We start from the raw sequence: 12,946 nt of genomic DNA, 5'->3' as shown, positions 1-12,946 counted from the left end.
TGTGCAGACTGCCAGAGAAGGAGGCGGCAAGCAAACCATCAGGTGTCCTGCCTCGCAGGAGACACCTCCCAGCGCTGGCAGAGGGGCCCCCCGTTTGTTCACCTGTCTCCACAAGCGGGAGACGATCCTTCTTCAGCGCCCAGGGCTATTTCACAGTCGCTGCTGCTGGAAGCTTTCCTGGGTCTTCAGCCGCGCATTTCTCCCTCCTCCACAGCACCGGCGGCGCTAAGGAGGCTCCTGCGAGGCGCTGCCCGGCGCAGAACCACCTCCAGCCAAAGGGCTGCAAGGCCCCTGCTGACCAGCAGCTCTTCTTCAGGCCTGCTGGGGGTCTCTGAAGGGGCTCCACGTCTGAAGCACAGACGGTAACTGACCCACAGCAGCACGCGATTTCGCCGCCGTGAGGAAAACCGAGGAGGCAGATTTCCAGAATGAAGACGTCTGAAAGATTCCCAGGGCTTAAGCTAAGACCTTGCAGCCCCCCTGCAATCCTTCCACGACAGATGCTAGCCACGAAAGTTGTCTTACCCTGCCCTGGTAAGACGAGAGATAAGCTTCAGACAGCAGGAATTCCCGTATGCCTCCACCGAAGGCTTGCGCTCATCCCAGCGAGGCACCCGCCTGCAGAACCCCCGCACAAACGGCGCCGCAGCAGCCCCGGAGCACTTGCAGGCTTAAGGCCTCGGAGCGACCCCAACGCCCACAGCAATGGCGCCACTCTTCCAGAGCGGGGGAAAACCAGAGTTTCAGCATCCTTTGTTTTGCTACCACAAGCCCTCTCTCAGATTAGCCTGGTTTTAATTTCATCTGAGGCCAAGGACGAGAAGGAGCTTTCGAGGCCTCCTTCCTTTCGAAGGGTCCGAGTGCCGAGACGCAGATGGAAACCCCGTAAGGTCAGGAGCTGCTGGCAAGTCCCTCCCGTGGGCGTCTCGGTCCCAAGGCACGGCGCTGAAGCAAGTTGCTAAGGGTCTGCTGTCCCACAGGGAAGAGCGCCCTGTCCTCACGGAACTCAGCCGCGGGCAGCACGCCGGGTTTGTGTCCACAACCATTCTCTCCCCGCTGCTCCGGAGATCCAACCACACCCCGCGGCCTGCGGACTCCAGCTCCGACACCTGCGGGCCCTGCCCAGCCGACGGGACGGCCCCGGCTCTCCGCAACACCCGGGGGGGGCACGATGGGGGCAACAGCGGCGACCTCAATCCCAGGCAGCGACGCCCCTGCTCCGCGAGGTTCCCCGAGGCCTTGCCCCCGCGCTCTGGGTCAGCCCGGAGAGCACGGCGAGAGGAGAGCGCTCACCTGGGCCCAAAGGCTGAGCAGCTCTGCACGGCCTGAAGTGAAACGCTACCGAAATCAGAGCACGGTGTCCCACCGCCTGGCGGCTCGCTAGGACGAGCGGCTTCCCGGCACACACCACAAGCCCGCGACCTGCGCCTGTAGCGCAACGTCAGCCCCTCAGCCTCAGCCCGCTACCTCACCTGGTCCCGAGGACGGGAAGCAAATCGACGGAAACGAGAGAACAAAAAGGTGGGAGAACAGCAGGCGTCCTACAGGCAGGCACCGGGCACTGCCTTTCCCAGAGTCACGGCGAAGGAAGCCCCCAGTGGCAGTGGGAACCAAGGGCAGGACGACACCTTGGGGAAAGAAAAAACCCTACCACCACACGCTGGGTACGGGATCCCGATAATGCAGTCCCAAAGAGCTCAGCGGGTTTGCGATATAAATGCCATACCCCACAAAGCCTCCAGGAGCTCGCTACCCCCAGGAACGCCCAACTGGCTAGCCGCACGGCGCAAGAAGGGAAGGTTTTACGTCCGAGCCCAAGCCAGAACCACCCTGGAAGCATTTGAGGCACACGCTAGTAGCAAAGTGTCACATCAGTGGAACAGTAACACACAGGATCACATCCCGGGCACAAACCCTCCCGGGACACTGCCCAACTAAGCACCTTTCTGGCTGCCTTCTCTCCCGAGCCCGCGCTCCTTTCCTCAAGAGATACAAATGTATCGTCGGCAATCTTAGAACGCAGGATGGGGTAGTAAAGAAGAAAAAAAAGCAGACGACGCAGCCTACACCACAACCGCCACAGCTCACACGCAGAAGAAACTCCTCACAGCAAGCAGATACCAGGCAAAAGCACCTCCGATCCCGAGAGGACCACTCGCAGGTGCGCTCGGGGAAACAGCCAGCCTCCTACCTGAGGTCCCTCCTGCGCTCCTCCGGGGCCGCAGCGGGGCTCTCGGCCGCCCGCCAGCCCTCCCTCGGGGCACGGGCTGCCCCGCAGCACAGCTCACCCTCCGGCATCTGTAGCCGCACGGCAGGGGGCGGCCGAAGAAACCCCCCCAGCGCAGGCAGCACGGAAAGGCACCGGCACTCCCGTGATCCCTGAGGCAGCGGGCAGAGCCCGCGGGGACAGGAGGGAGCAGAAAGGACGCTCGGTGATGCCGTGAGTCGGGCTGAACTCTAGCGGCAGCTGAGGGACTGCGGGGCTCAGGAGCCGCCCGCAGCCACCCAGGCACGGGGACGCCTCGCCAACCCTCCCCGCTGCTCTGCACGCCCCCACAAAGCCAGGGGGAAGCCAGGTACAGGCTTTAAAACCCGCTGGCCTCCCACGAACTAACGATGGTGCCGCTTGCCTAACAATTCATTTAGCTGCCTGACACGGCACACCGCTTCTAGATGCGGAACGGACGCCTCCCTCCTCGGGGAGCCAGCTGTGCAGAGATGTAAGTGACAGAGCCAAACCCACACGCGGACTGAGATCAAAGCTCCCGGCAATCACCTTTGGCCTCTCGCCCCAGAACCCATCTGCTGCCCTTCTGTAACTTGAAGGGTCAGCAGTCATCCGATGCGTCTGGGGATTCTTGGTGCAAATCCTGCCAAAAAGGGGTGAAAGCGAGCTCTCGTGCTTACGACAGAGCCGGACGCTGAGCGCAGAGCGCCGGGGACCCTGCGTGGCTGCTGGGCTCCTCAGCACCCGGCCGCACAAGGACTCCAGGTAGCTCTGGAGACGAGCAGCAGGTTGGCCTGATGGACGATACCCAAACCACTGGTAGGGCTGGAACGCAACGCGCAGCAACCTGCAGCACCCAGCGGGTTGCTGGAAACGAAGAACGCGAGCACGGAACAAGATGAAACCCTGGGGACGAGCTGCAGCTGCTCTGCACGAGGCTGCCACGAACAGCAGCCCTTCGTCACGGCAGAGCCGAACCCCTTCCCTCAGACTGCTTGTTTACAACTTCCTCAAGTCGCAGTCTGAAGAAATTAGTAAGACAAATGGGTTTTGTGCATTAACTCAGCTGCAAAACCCTTTTACACTCGCCAGCACGTTTAATGCACGGGCAGTTATGCTGGGAGGTGCCCCGGCCCTGTCAGGACGCAGAGGAAGCTTCGGCCACGAGCCCCAGCCGAGGAGGAGGCGTTAGCAGCAGCAAGCCCGACGCCGAGGCACAGCAGCCAGCCTCAAACCCTGGCCTGGACACGCTGGGAGCTAAGGAGAGGCTCGGTGTGACACGGGAGCCCGAGCCAAGTCATCCGAGGCCAGCCGGGTGCCCGAAATGGCAGCTCGGTCTCCGAAGGCACGCCGTGCTCCATCGCTGCCTGCACAAGGAGCTGCGGGGCTGCCGTTCCTTTGCCCATCCCAACGCTTTACGCCCTGCCCGACTCACACGTTTTCTCGTGATACAGCACACCCGGCCCCACCACCAAGGCTGCTGAGGCAGGACCGACCTCCTCGTGCCGTAACCCACCCCGGGGCAGCCGGACTTGCTGCCAGCTCCCATCCTCCAGCAGCAAACAGCCCCGACTGACCGGCCCCACGGACAGGGGAGGGCTGACGAACACATGGGAGAAGGGCGTAAATCATTTCGGTGTGACTTTCGGTGTTTAAGTATCTGGCGTCCATAACCCTGCAAATGCAGCTCGGATTTAAGATTCCTACAGGACTTCAAAGATGAAGTATCTGGAGGACTGAGGTATCTGGAGGACCAGCTCATTCTTTGCAGGCATCCTCTCCAAATGTCCCTCTAGGGAACGTCACACGAACGGGGGAAACTTATTTCTATCTCCCGAGCATGCTGCTGTCTCACTTTTAGCACTGCTCGTTATCGCTAAGTGAGGCGAGGCCAGAACGCCCCCATGGCATTTTTCTTCTTGGAACACAAGTTTCTGAAGCTGCCTGACCAGCTCCAAGCACTTCACGAGAATGCTGCAGGCACGAGTAGAAAAGAGATCCCGTTTGTGTCGGCGGTCGTTTTTGTTAAAATAAAAAAAAAAAAAGCAACAAAACAACACAAAAATACAGCAGGAGAAGTGCGACAACGCAACAGAGGCTCGCCCATGGTGACACAGTCAGTCATCGCTCTGTCCCTCTGGCAACTTCCAGGCTTCGGTCCCACCGATTAGTGGGGCTCGGCAGAGAGCACAAGCAGAAGCCAGGCTCTGCCAAGCCCGGGTCTGCCGCACAAAGGCTGGTTCCACACGGCGAGCAGCGCTGCCGCGATAAGGAGGGCCCTGGACGTGACAGCGCCGCAGCCCCCGCTTCGGTTCTCTGCTCCAGCGGGAGCACAGCGCTGCCCGAAGTTCCCACCGCAGGTAAAACCCGGCTCAGGCCCGCGCAGCGAACCGAGCAGCCCCCCCCGCCCCCCCCCCCCCCGACGCCTCCCGCGAGGCCTGAGCCGGGAGCAGCTCCAGGCGACGGGCTCGCACCCGCAGGCACCAAGCGCCGAGGCTTCGGCTCCTCTCCCAGCGGCCCCCCCCAGGTGCCGCCAGCCCGACGCTGCAAACGGCTGCCCGGGAGACGCGGGCAGGCGGCCTGGGCGACAAGATGGACTCCGCCGCCGCGTAGCTACGGGGCGCCGCCGGGGCCGAGACCTCCCCCCCCCCGCCCCACCGGCGGGCACCTGCATCACCCCCGCCTCCTTTACGGGGAGGGCCGCAGCGCAGCCGCCCCCCGCCCTCACACCCCGGGGCGGCCGCGGGTGCGTGCAGCGCCCCGAGCCGGGCCCTCGGCCCCCCCCCCGCAGCCCCCCCAGAGGCCGCGCGGGCAGCGTCCGGCCCCCCCCCCCCCGCCGCAACCCCTGAGGGCCGCAGCCCCACGGGGCCCGGCCCGTCGCGGCCCCCGCCCGGCCCCCCCCGGTACCTTTCGGCGGCGCGAGGCGGGGCGGGCCCGGCGGGCTCAGTGCCCGCAGCGCTGCATGGCTGCGCCCGCCCCGCCGCCCCGGGAAGAATGGGGACCCGCCGCGCCTGCGCCAGCCCCCGCGCGCACTGCGCGTGCGCGGCGCCGCCTCGCGCCTCTAGAAGGCTCGCCCGGCCCGCGGCGCGCATGCGCTTGGCGGGGAGGAGGGAGGGGGGAAGGGGGGGGGGGAGGAGAGGGTCCGCGCCCTGCTGTCCGCCCCGCCCGTACCATAGAGCGCGGGGGGGGGGCGGCACTCCCCGCTCTTCTCTATGGTAAGCGCGGGGGGGGGGGGCGGTGAGGTCAGCGCGCGCCGTGCGCATGCGTCAGGGCGGCACCCGCGGGGCGGGTAGGGAGGCAGCGGGGGCCTCGCTGCGGCGCTGCTTCCGCTTCCGGGTGGCCGCCCGGGGCCGTTGCCATGGAAACGGCCGCGGGAGCCGCGCGGGCGGGGCCCGGCCCCAGGCCCAGGCCCAGGCCCCGGCCCCAGCCGCGGCCTCGCCGCTCGGGCCCAGAGCCGCGTCCGGTCACTGGTGTTACCGCGGAGAGCCCCGCACGGCCCCCGCACGGCCCCCAGTAGCGCCCTGCCGTACCCTCTAACTGACACGGTCTTTCTCCGTGCGTTTTCTTCACATCTTCAGTGTAAAACAGGCAGATTCTGCACATGAACTCCTCTGTCGTTTAATCAGCTTTAGTGTTTTGATGGTTTTGTTTTTGTTACTACATCACCCTTTCCCCGGTTCCTTGCAGGGACTTACGGAATAGCTCGTGCCAGTGTTTTTGAGATAAATGGCCTCGTCCCATGAGCAGCAGGACTAATGAGGCCTGATTTCCTACAGGTTGGGGTTCTTTGTCCCTCTAATCCCCCGGGCTCCCTCGGCAGCCCTACCTTCCTTTGTGCGCCGTGACCCTCCCCTGCAAGGAGGGGACACCACACGAGGTGCGGTTACTCCAGAGCCGTGCACATGTGCGGATCGTCTGGCTCGCCTGGCGCTGCTGCCAAAGGATTCGCACCATGCCCGAGTTCCCTCCTGCCTTTCTTCCCTCGAGGCTGAGAGTGATCTCTCCCCTCCAGTTCTCATGAAACTTGAGATTCTTTCCTCAAAAGGGAAAAGGAGGGGACGAGCCTGACAGCTGAGTAGAAGCAGACAGACTGCACGCAGAAGCTTCACTTTCATTAGGAAAAAAGTCTGAAGTAATGCTTTATAACTTGCAGATTTTCTTCAAACTTTACAAAAGCAGGCAGCGCAGGCACTATTCTGATTTAGAGAACCTTTAGAGAACACTATTCTGATTTAGAACCCTTTAGAGTTCTTAAAACTAAATCACTGCTTCGTACAGTATTGCAAACACTTCATCCTGCTTTCTCTAACAAAAACACCGTCCCTTGATGGACTTGTTTTAGCTTTCCTGCAGAGTCTCACAACATCTCAGTATTTCTCAAGTCTGCTCAGAGATGGCTTTTCTTGGTTATACCGTGCAGTCCGGCGGCTTTCCCAGGGACATCACACTGCATTTGTTCCACCACCATCTATGAAAGACCCACATGTCCATTGCCTTTGACAATCCAAAACGGAAACCTATCATGAAGGCGCAGCGGGATACCCTGAGAGGAACCAGATCTACACTTCCCGATATAATCGAGTCTAAATGGATAGCTCAACATTTCTCTGAAGTTAACATTAGGTGACAGCATGTTATTTCCCTAACAGTCCTTGGCCACTACGCTCTCATTTCTGAAAGATCGGATTTTACTCACCTACCTCACGTGTGGGTCTCCGGCACAGGCAGGACTAGCGCAGCAGGAACAGCTGCCTCCTAAGATTATACTGTTCCCAGTGAAACAGCACAGATGTCCCTCATCCACCTGCAAAATACACTGTTTTCTGCTTGTTGTGAAGAGGTCTAGAGTATCATGAGTAGGAGGTGCGCGCCTATATATGTGAAAAAAAATACAGTCCGTTTGCAAAACGGAAGATCAGCTTATGGACATCTGCAGTTAGGGTCCAGAATGCCGGAAGGAAGGGCAAAGTCAGAAAGCTTTCTTAGTATAAAGGAATATAATGATATACGAGCTTTCCTTTAAAACACTACTCTTTCAGACAAACACGTCAGTGAAACAGGACTAGTGGGAAGCAAATGGAAGGGTTGGGAGGGAGAGAGGTTCTCTTATTTCAGTAGAAACAACTCACTCTACCTGAGCAACCTGCTCCTCCCCTTACCCCCAGGGCCCTTTTGCAACAGCTCTGCTCAGGAATGTGAGGCTGAGCGCTCCAAGGTGAAACGTGTTCATTTACAAATGACGTGATGATGCGGAGCTGCCCTCGATAGCACAGGACCGGAGCCAAAGCCCAGCTGGCCCTGGGTTGCTTTCCTAGAGCTGGGCATTGGAAAGCCACGTTTCCTTCGCGTGCTGTCACAGCTCCGCTGCCCGCAGGGATGACGCGTGGCGCAACTTCAGCTGGGTCTCCGTAACACTGGATCTCTGCCTTTACCCCTCCTGGCACTAACATCTCACGCCCAGATCACCTGAGCACGCTTGTGCTGTGCTAAGGAAAAAGCTGGGCTGCTCCCGGCACAAAGATAAATGGCACGGATTAGCACAAGCTGCTGACCCAGCTTCTGAGGGATCCTGCTCGAGCACGGGCTCCCCATGCGACTCACCTCCTCTACCCCTCGCTTACCTGTGAGACAGGGAACAAGCTCCTTGCCGACACCAGAACGGAGCAAACACGTGAAACGGATAGAGCGCTAGCTAGTCTGGATCAACGCGAAATGCAGTAATTGCTCATTCTTCCCCCTTGCACAGGACAGCTGCTGCAGCCCTAGATTTCAGCTCAGACAATAAACGCGCCCTCGCACTGCTATCTTTAATTGGCGCTTTCCTGCCAAGCCTCAGCGTTCTGCACTTAGCTCTTGCCACGTGAGAGCCGCCGCAAACAAAGCAGCCCGCTGACCCACTTATCTCCCACGTGAAGGAACACGAAGCCTCGCTTCGGTCACCAAACAGAAAAGAAAATCCGATAGCCCAACGTGTTGATTAAAGGGAAGGGAGCAAATGGCTTTGGGGCTAACAGCGTGCACGTGGGCACGTCTGCGTGTGTCCGCTCGCTCGCAGTAACGTGGCCACCCAAGGAGAAGCATCACGTATGAAGCAGGTAGCCCGCAGGCAGTACGAACTGAGTTTGATTCAGGGTTCCCCACTGGCATCGAGGTCCTGTGAGCCATGCGACGTCCCACGGACCCCCGCACTGACCTGAAGCGACTGCCTCCAGGGAGGCAGGGGATGGCTCGTCCTCCTTGGCCAGGACATCCAGGAGGCGTTAATTGGGGCTTTTATTTGGTTTTGTGACACTGGCGTCCAAGCTGAACCCCCCCCAAAACTGAACACCAGCTACCAGAAAGCTGTTGCTTCCCGCCCTTTCTGACCTGAGACAGATGTAATGCAGTGGCCTAGAAGGCGAATGGTTTCTTGTCTTAGCTAGGAACAGACACCAGGTCTCGCAGCTGTATCGCGGCTGTACGTGCCCCCATTTTTCCTGGCTGCCCTCAGGCCTCTGGGAAGAGACATTTAGAGGCCAAACTAAGAGGAATCCTATTTTTGTCTTACGTTTAAGCTTATATTAAAACACATTTCAGCCCCATTTCCCCTTCCCTCATAATATTCCATTTACACTCTTTCAGATGGATTTATCCCTTCCCGGTCTTGTTCTGTTTAGTCTTCTCCTGACTTTATTTCATCTTTCTTCCACCACCCAAACCCTTACAATTATGCTCACATCTCCTGTTTAATACATGCACGTCACACACACATACCTTAGCAGCATGGATTCTTTTAATCTTTGAAAAAGGCTTCCTTTTCATCCTCACCCAAATATTAAGTCAACTGGAAAGTGACACATCAAGGTTAGGAATGCAGTCTGCTCTTGACAAGGGAGAAGTGCTGAGCCCTGCAAGAGAGGCTGAGTAAGTGGATTAAGATCCTTTCAAAGATTAGGTCACCCTTCGCCCCAAATGCAGATTTCTACCGAAATTAATGGAAGCTCTTACAAATTCAACAGGAGGGCTGACATTGAACAACACGGTAAACGTACGCCAGCAGCCCACTCTGAACCGACCGTCCAAATCACCGACCCCAGATGGTTGTTAAAAACCAGCTGATTGAATCTGCATCGTGTCCTAATACAGCAGGATTTCACCTTGGAAAATTACGAGCCGCTGGGGAGAAGAGCTGAGGCAGTTGTTCTCAGGACCAAACCTGACATTACACCCACGGATAAGGCTCGCCTTAGGAGAGCCCGTACGGCCTCTGAGGTGAGCGTTTGGCACTCACACAGCTCCATCCTGCCCAGCCATAAAGCTCCGGCGGCTGCAAACCTGGGTAGTTTGTTTTTCAGCATTTAGTTCAGAATTCCCCCTAAGCATCACCCCATGAATAAACTACGAGATCGTGTATTTGCAGAGGAAAGCTGAGGAAGCAGCTTTACGGATCTGTCGTACGTTTCCTCAGCCCATCACTTCTGGGCAGCCCAACGGCCCAGCCTTCCCAGCAGTCAGCCAGGAAGCTCGTGCAAGCTCGGCCTGGCACCTGGAAGTCACAGCGGGTCCCTTCAGCACTGCAGAATCACAGCCTTCAGGTAGTTGTTTGCTTTTCTCCTCTGCCTTTCCCGTGCATCCACATCCACGGGCTGGGCTCTCAGGGCTCAGGGATGTGCTCCACATCTCCCTCATCCCAGCAAAACCACAGCACCTCCCCGGCACCCGCAGCCGGGCAGCACCCGAGCCAGGAGCGCAGCGAGACCCGCCTGCTGCAGGGGCTGGAATCGGCCTGCAGGGACAGTCATTGTGCGAAGGGACAGCCAAAAGCACGCACGCTGCTGTTTCACTTGAGAGCCAGCTCTGTATCCTGCCCGCAAGCACGCCCGCATACCATGCGGCAGCTGAATAACCTACCGCACTGACCGAATGGAGAGGTAACAAATCCTCTCCTAGGGCTCCGCTTGTCTTCGCTGCAGCTCCCGCTCTCTGATTAATTCATTGCCTCCCTTAAATCCCAGGCAGAAACGCTTCTTTTGTTTCCTTCTTTCCCCCATCCCTCACAAAGCTCCTCAGTGCTGCGCATCCCATTTTCCTCTCTGCATTATTCAGCGCGCTGAGCTTTATCGGGAAGCCACGCGCAACGAACTGTTTGCAATAAAGCAGCCCAACGTTTCAAGAAAATCTCGAACCAGCATTTTCTCCCCTGATCAGAGCCGAGGCCTGTGTAGGAGCCTCCCCGTAGCGTATCCTCTCCCAGCACAAGAGATCCACGTAATTACTGGCCACAGGGACTCGGGTGTGTAACTAACCCGACCTCCCAGGACAGCCAGCACCTCTGTCCCTGCCATATGCTTAATTAAGGCTGGCTGGGAGAAGCGATGCGAGGCCTCGCTGCCCCCTGCACGGCACAAGACGTTTCACTTCAGCAGGTCTCACTCACGCAGTTAACCGTTTCCCCCCTGGCTCTGAGAGCTGCTGGCCTCAGGCAGGGAGGGCTGCGCCTGGATTTGGGGGGTCAGGCAGGCGCACGAGGCTCTCCCCAACACCTCCGACCCTGCAGCAGCCGGGGCGGTCCCCTTGGCCACGAGGCTGCAGGCCTGGAGCTGGATGTTACGAGACTCTGAGGGTTTGATCGCAAACTCTGGCAAAAGGGACGTGTTTGAACAGCCTCCCGAACAACGAGGGAGTTTGGGGCAAGGGGAGGACGTGCAAAGCGAGGACCAAACACCCCAGCGCTGTCAAGGGGAAGTCAGTAGAGGAGGAGTTTGCCAGAGCTCCCCCTGCCTCTGCTGGTGCTTCCCTTGAAGGAACCACCCCTCAGAGCCACAGTTCCTCCCTTGCACCACACGCTACTTGCAGACTGCTTTTAGCCTTGCTCCCCGGGGCTGCAGACATTTTAAAAGGCAGGCGTGCAAACAAACAGGCTCGTTACCGGCAAGAGCAAGCGTCACTTGCCCAGCCTGCTCTCCTCCTCCACCTGCGACCCACGAGCAGGCACCCGGACCATGGCTTCCAGCACGCCCCCAGTGCGCCCCACGGCCCGGGCACCCCACGCGGCACCTAACAGACCAAACAAACACGGAAAACGTCAGACCACGACTTCAATTTCTAGCAGCCTAACACTGCCAAGCTCACCGACACCTTTTTCCTCTAGGTTGGCTTCATCATTCCCTTCTCCCCTCTGTTTTTTCAGCCAGTTCTGCCCCTCTTTCCCTTTTTACTTCCCGTACTTCGTGCACTGGGCAATCCTGCGTGCTCCTCAGCTCCATCCCCTTCCTGCAAAGCAGCCGAATCTGAGTGAGCGAGCAGACTTTGCTGAACATGCAGGTGCTTCTGAAGCTGGAGAACAGTACTACGTACACGGGTGTTCAACAAAGCACCTCCACAAAGCCACTCGGTACAGAAAGGCAGAGAGCTTGCAACTTATGCCTTGAGGACAAAATCCCCGGCGCACCTTTTATCCCTGTAAAAACAGCTCACGGCCCTACAGCCAGCGGCCGGGAGCTTCACATTTGTCCAAGCTGAACGCACGGATGACTGGAGAGCTGGGAAATGAGACTCAGCGCAAGGACTGGAGCATAACTCATGACACAGCACGGCTGTCCATTTGCTACGGAAACTATGTTTGGCGAGTATCAGGTGTCTGAATTTCTGCTTACGCGCATCTCCCAGGACAGCAGCGTATTAATAACAGGGCAGCCTAAAAACAGAAGCTATCTCCAAGAAAACTTACCCTTCAGCTGAGTTTCTTGCCTACTGACCGTTACTCTAACGGCTCTGAATATTCCTTCCATGAGATCTGCCATCTAAGCAAATCACAGATGGCCCATAAACAAGATGAAGGGAAAGGAAAATGACAGCAGCAAGAGGATCTTAAGGCAGGTACAGTTTTCACGGGTGCCTTCTTCCCATCAAGACTCACACTGGCACATAAATCGGGAGAGAAAGCAGCAGCCAGGGTGCTGCGTAAAGGCACAAACCTTCTCAAGGGACCTGCAGAAGCACGCAGACAAGCCCCTGGGAGCTCACACAACGGGACAGGACAGCCCAGGCACGACAAGCACAATGAATGAAGCCGCAGAGCCCAACGTGGAAGAAAGCAGCCGGCTCAGAGGCGCAGCCAGGTCACTCCAAACTGCCTGGCCTAGCTTTCCTTGTCGCTCGGGAGGTCATTCCCCAGGGAACCTCACGCTCTGTTTGTCAGAGCAGCGCGTCCCCACGCAGCTGGTGTCTGCTGCCCCCCCGTGTCGGACGGCACGCCAGGCACTCAGCGCTGGACAGGAAAAAACACAACCACGCTTGTAGCTCATCTTGACCTAGCAGCCCTCTTTACTTGCTCAAAAAAGATGTATTTTTTAAAAAAAAAAAGGAAACTGTCCATCCTGGGCAGATGCATTCTGCTTCTCTTCTGTTGCTCTCTGCCGCACGAAGTCCTGTAGCATTATTAGTTGTTTCCGGAGCTGCACGTGTTTTTCCCAGCTCAGCAGCGTGCGCTGGTATTTCTGCCAAGCCCCGCGCACGCCCAAGCTGACAAGTGCTTGGTGTCAGGACAAACTCTCCGAAGCGGCTTCCCCACACTTCAGAGTGACAAAGGGAGACTGTCTAACGCGAGTCACCGTGAGCACACGACTATTCAAGCGATCAGGCCGGACAGGATGGAATTCGCCAGCCGATGCCTCAGGTTTCTCCTCCTCTGCCAGGCGCCCACCTCAGAACAGCCGAGGAGTCAGCACCAGGCACCCA

The 12,946-nt window shown here is 58.3% G+C and overlaps 1 protein-coding gene across 5 annotated transcripts in view; it reads right to left on the bottom strand.

The window, feature by feature from the left end:
* Positions 1-5,263, bottom strand: part of CLASP1 (cytoplasmic linker associated protein 1) — a 164,669-nt gene extending 159,406 nt beyond the window's left edge. For 2 of the 5 annotated variants that reach the window (XM_050711380.1, XM_050711379.1), the window contains exon 1: positions 5,135-5,246. The gene's annotated coding sequence lies outside the window, so the exon portion shown is untranslated. Of the gene's footprint in view, positions 1-5,134 lie in introns of all 5 variants that reach the window. The other 3 variants (XM_035536857.2, XM_050711378.1, XM_050711381.1) reach the window with 3 other exon arrangements.
* Between the last annotated feature and the right edge of the window lie 7,683 nt (positions 5,264-12,946).

The sequence above is a fragment of the Cygnus atratus genome, chromosome 6 (genome assembly GCF_013377495.2).
Source record: "Cygnus atratus isolate AKBS03 ecotype Queensland, Australia chromosome 6, CAtr_DNAZoo_HiC_assembly, whole genome shotgun sequence".
In the NCBI taxonomy this organism is placed as follows: Eukaryota; Metazoa; Chordata; class Aves; order Anseriformes; family Anatidae; genus Cygnus; species Cygnus atratus.
The sequence above is the reverse complement of the archived record's forward strand: the minus strand, read 5'-3'. Positions and strand labels throughout refer to the sequence as shown.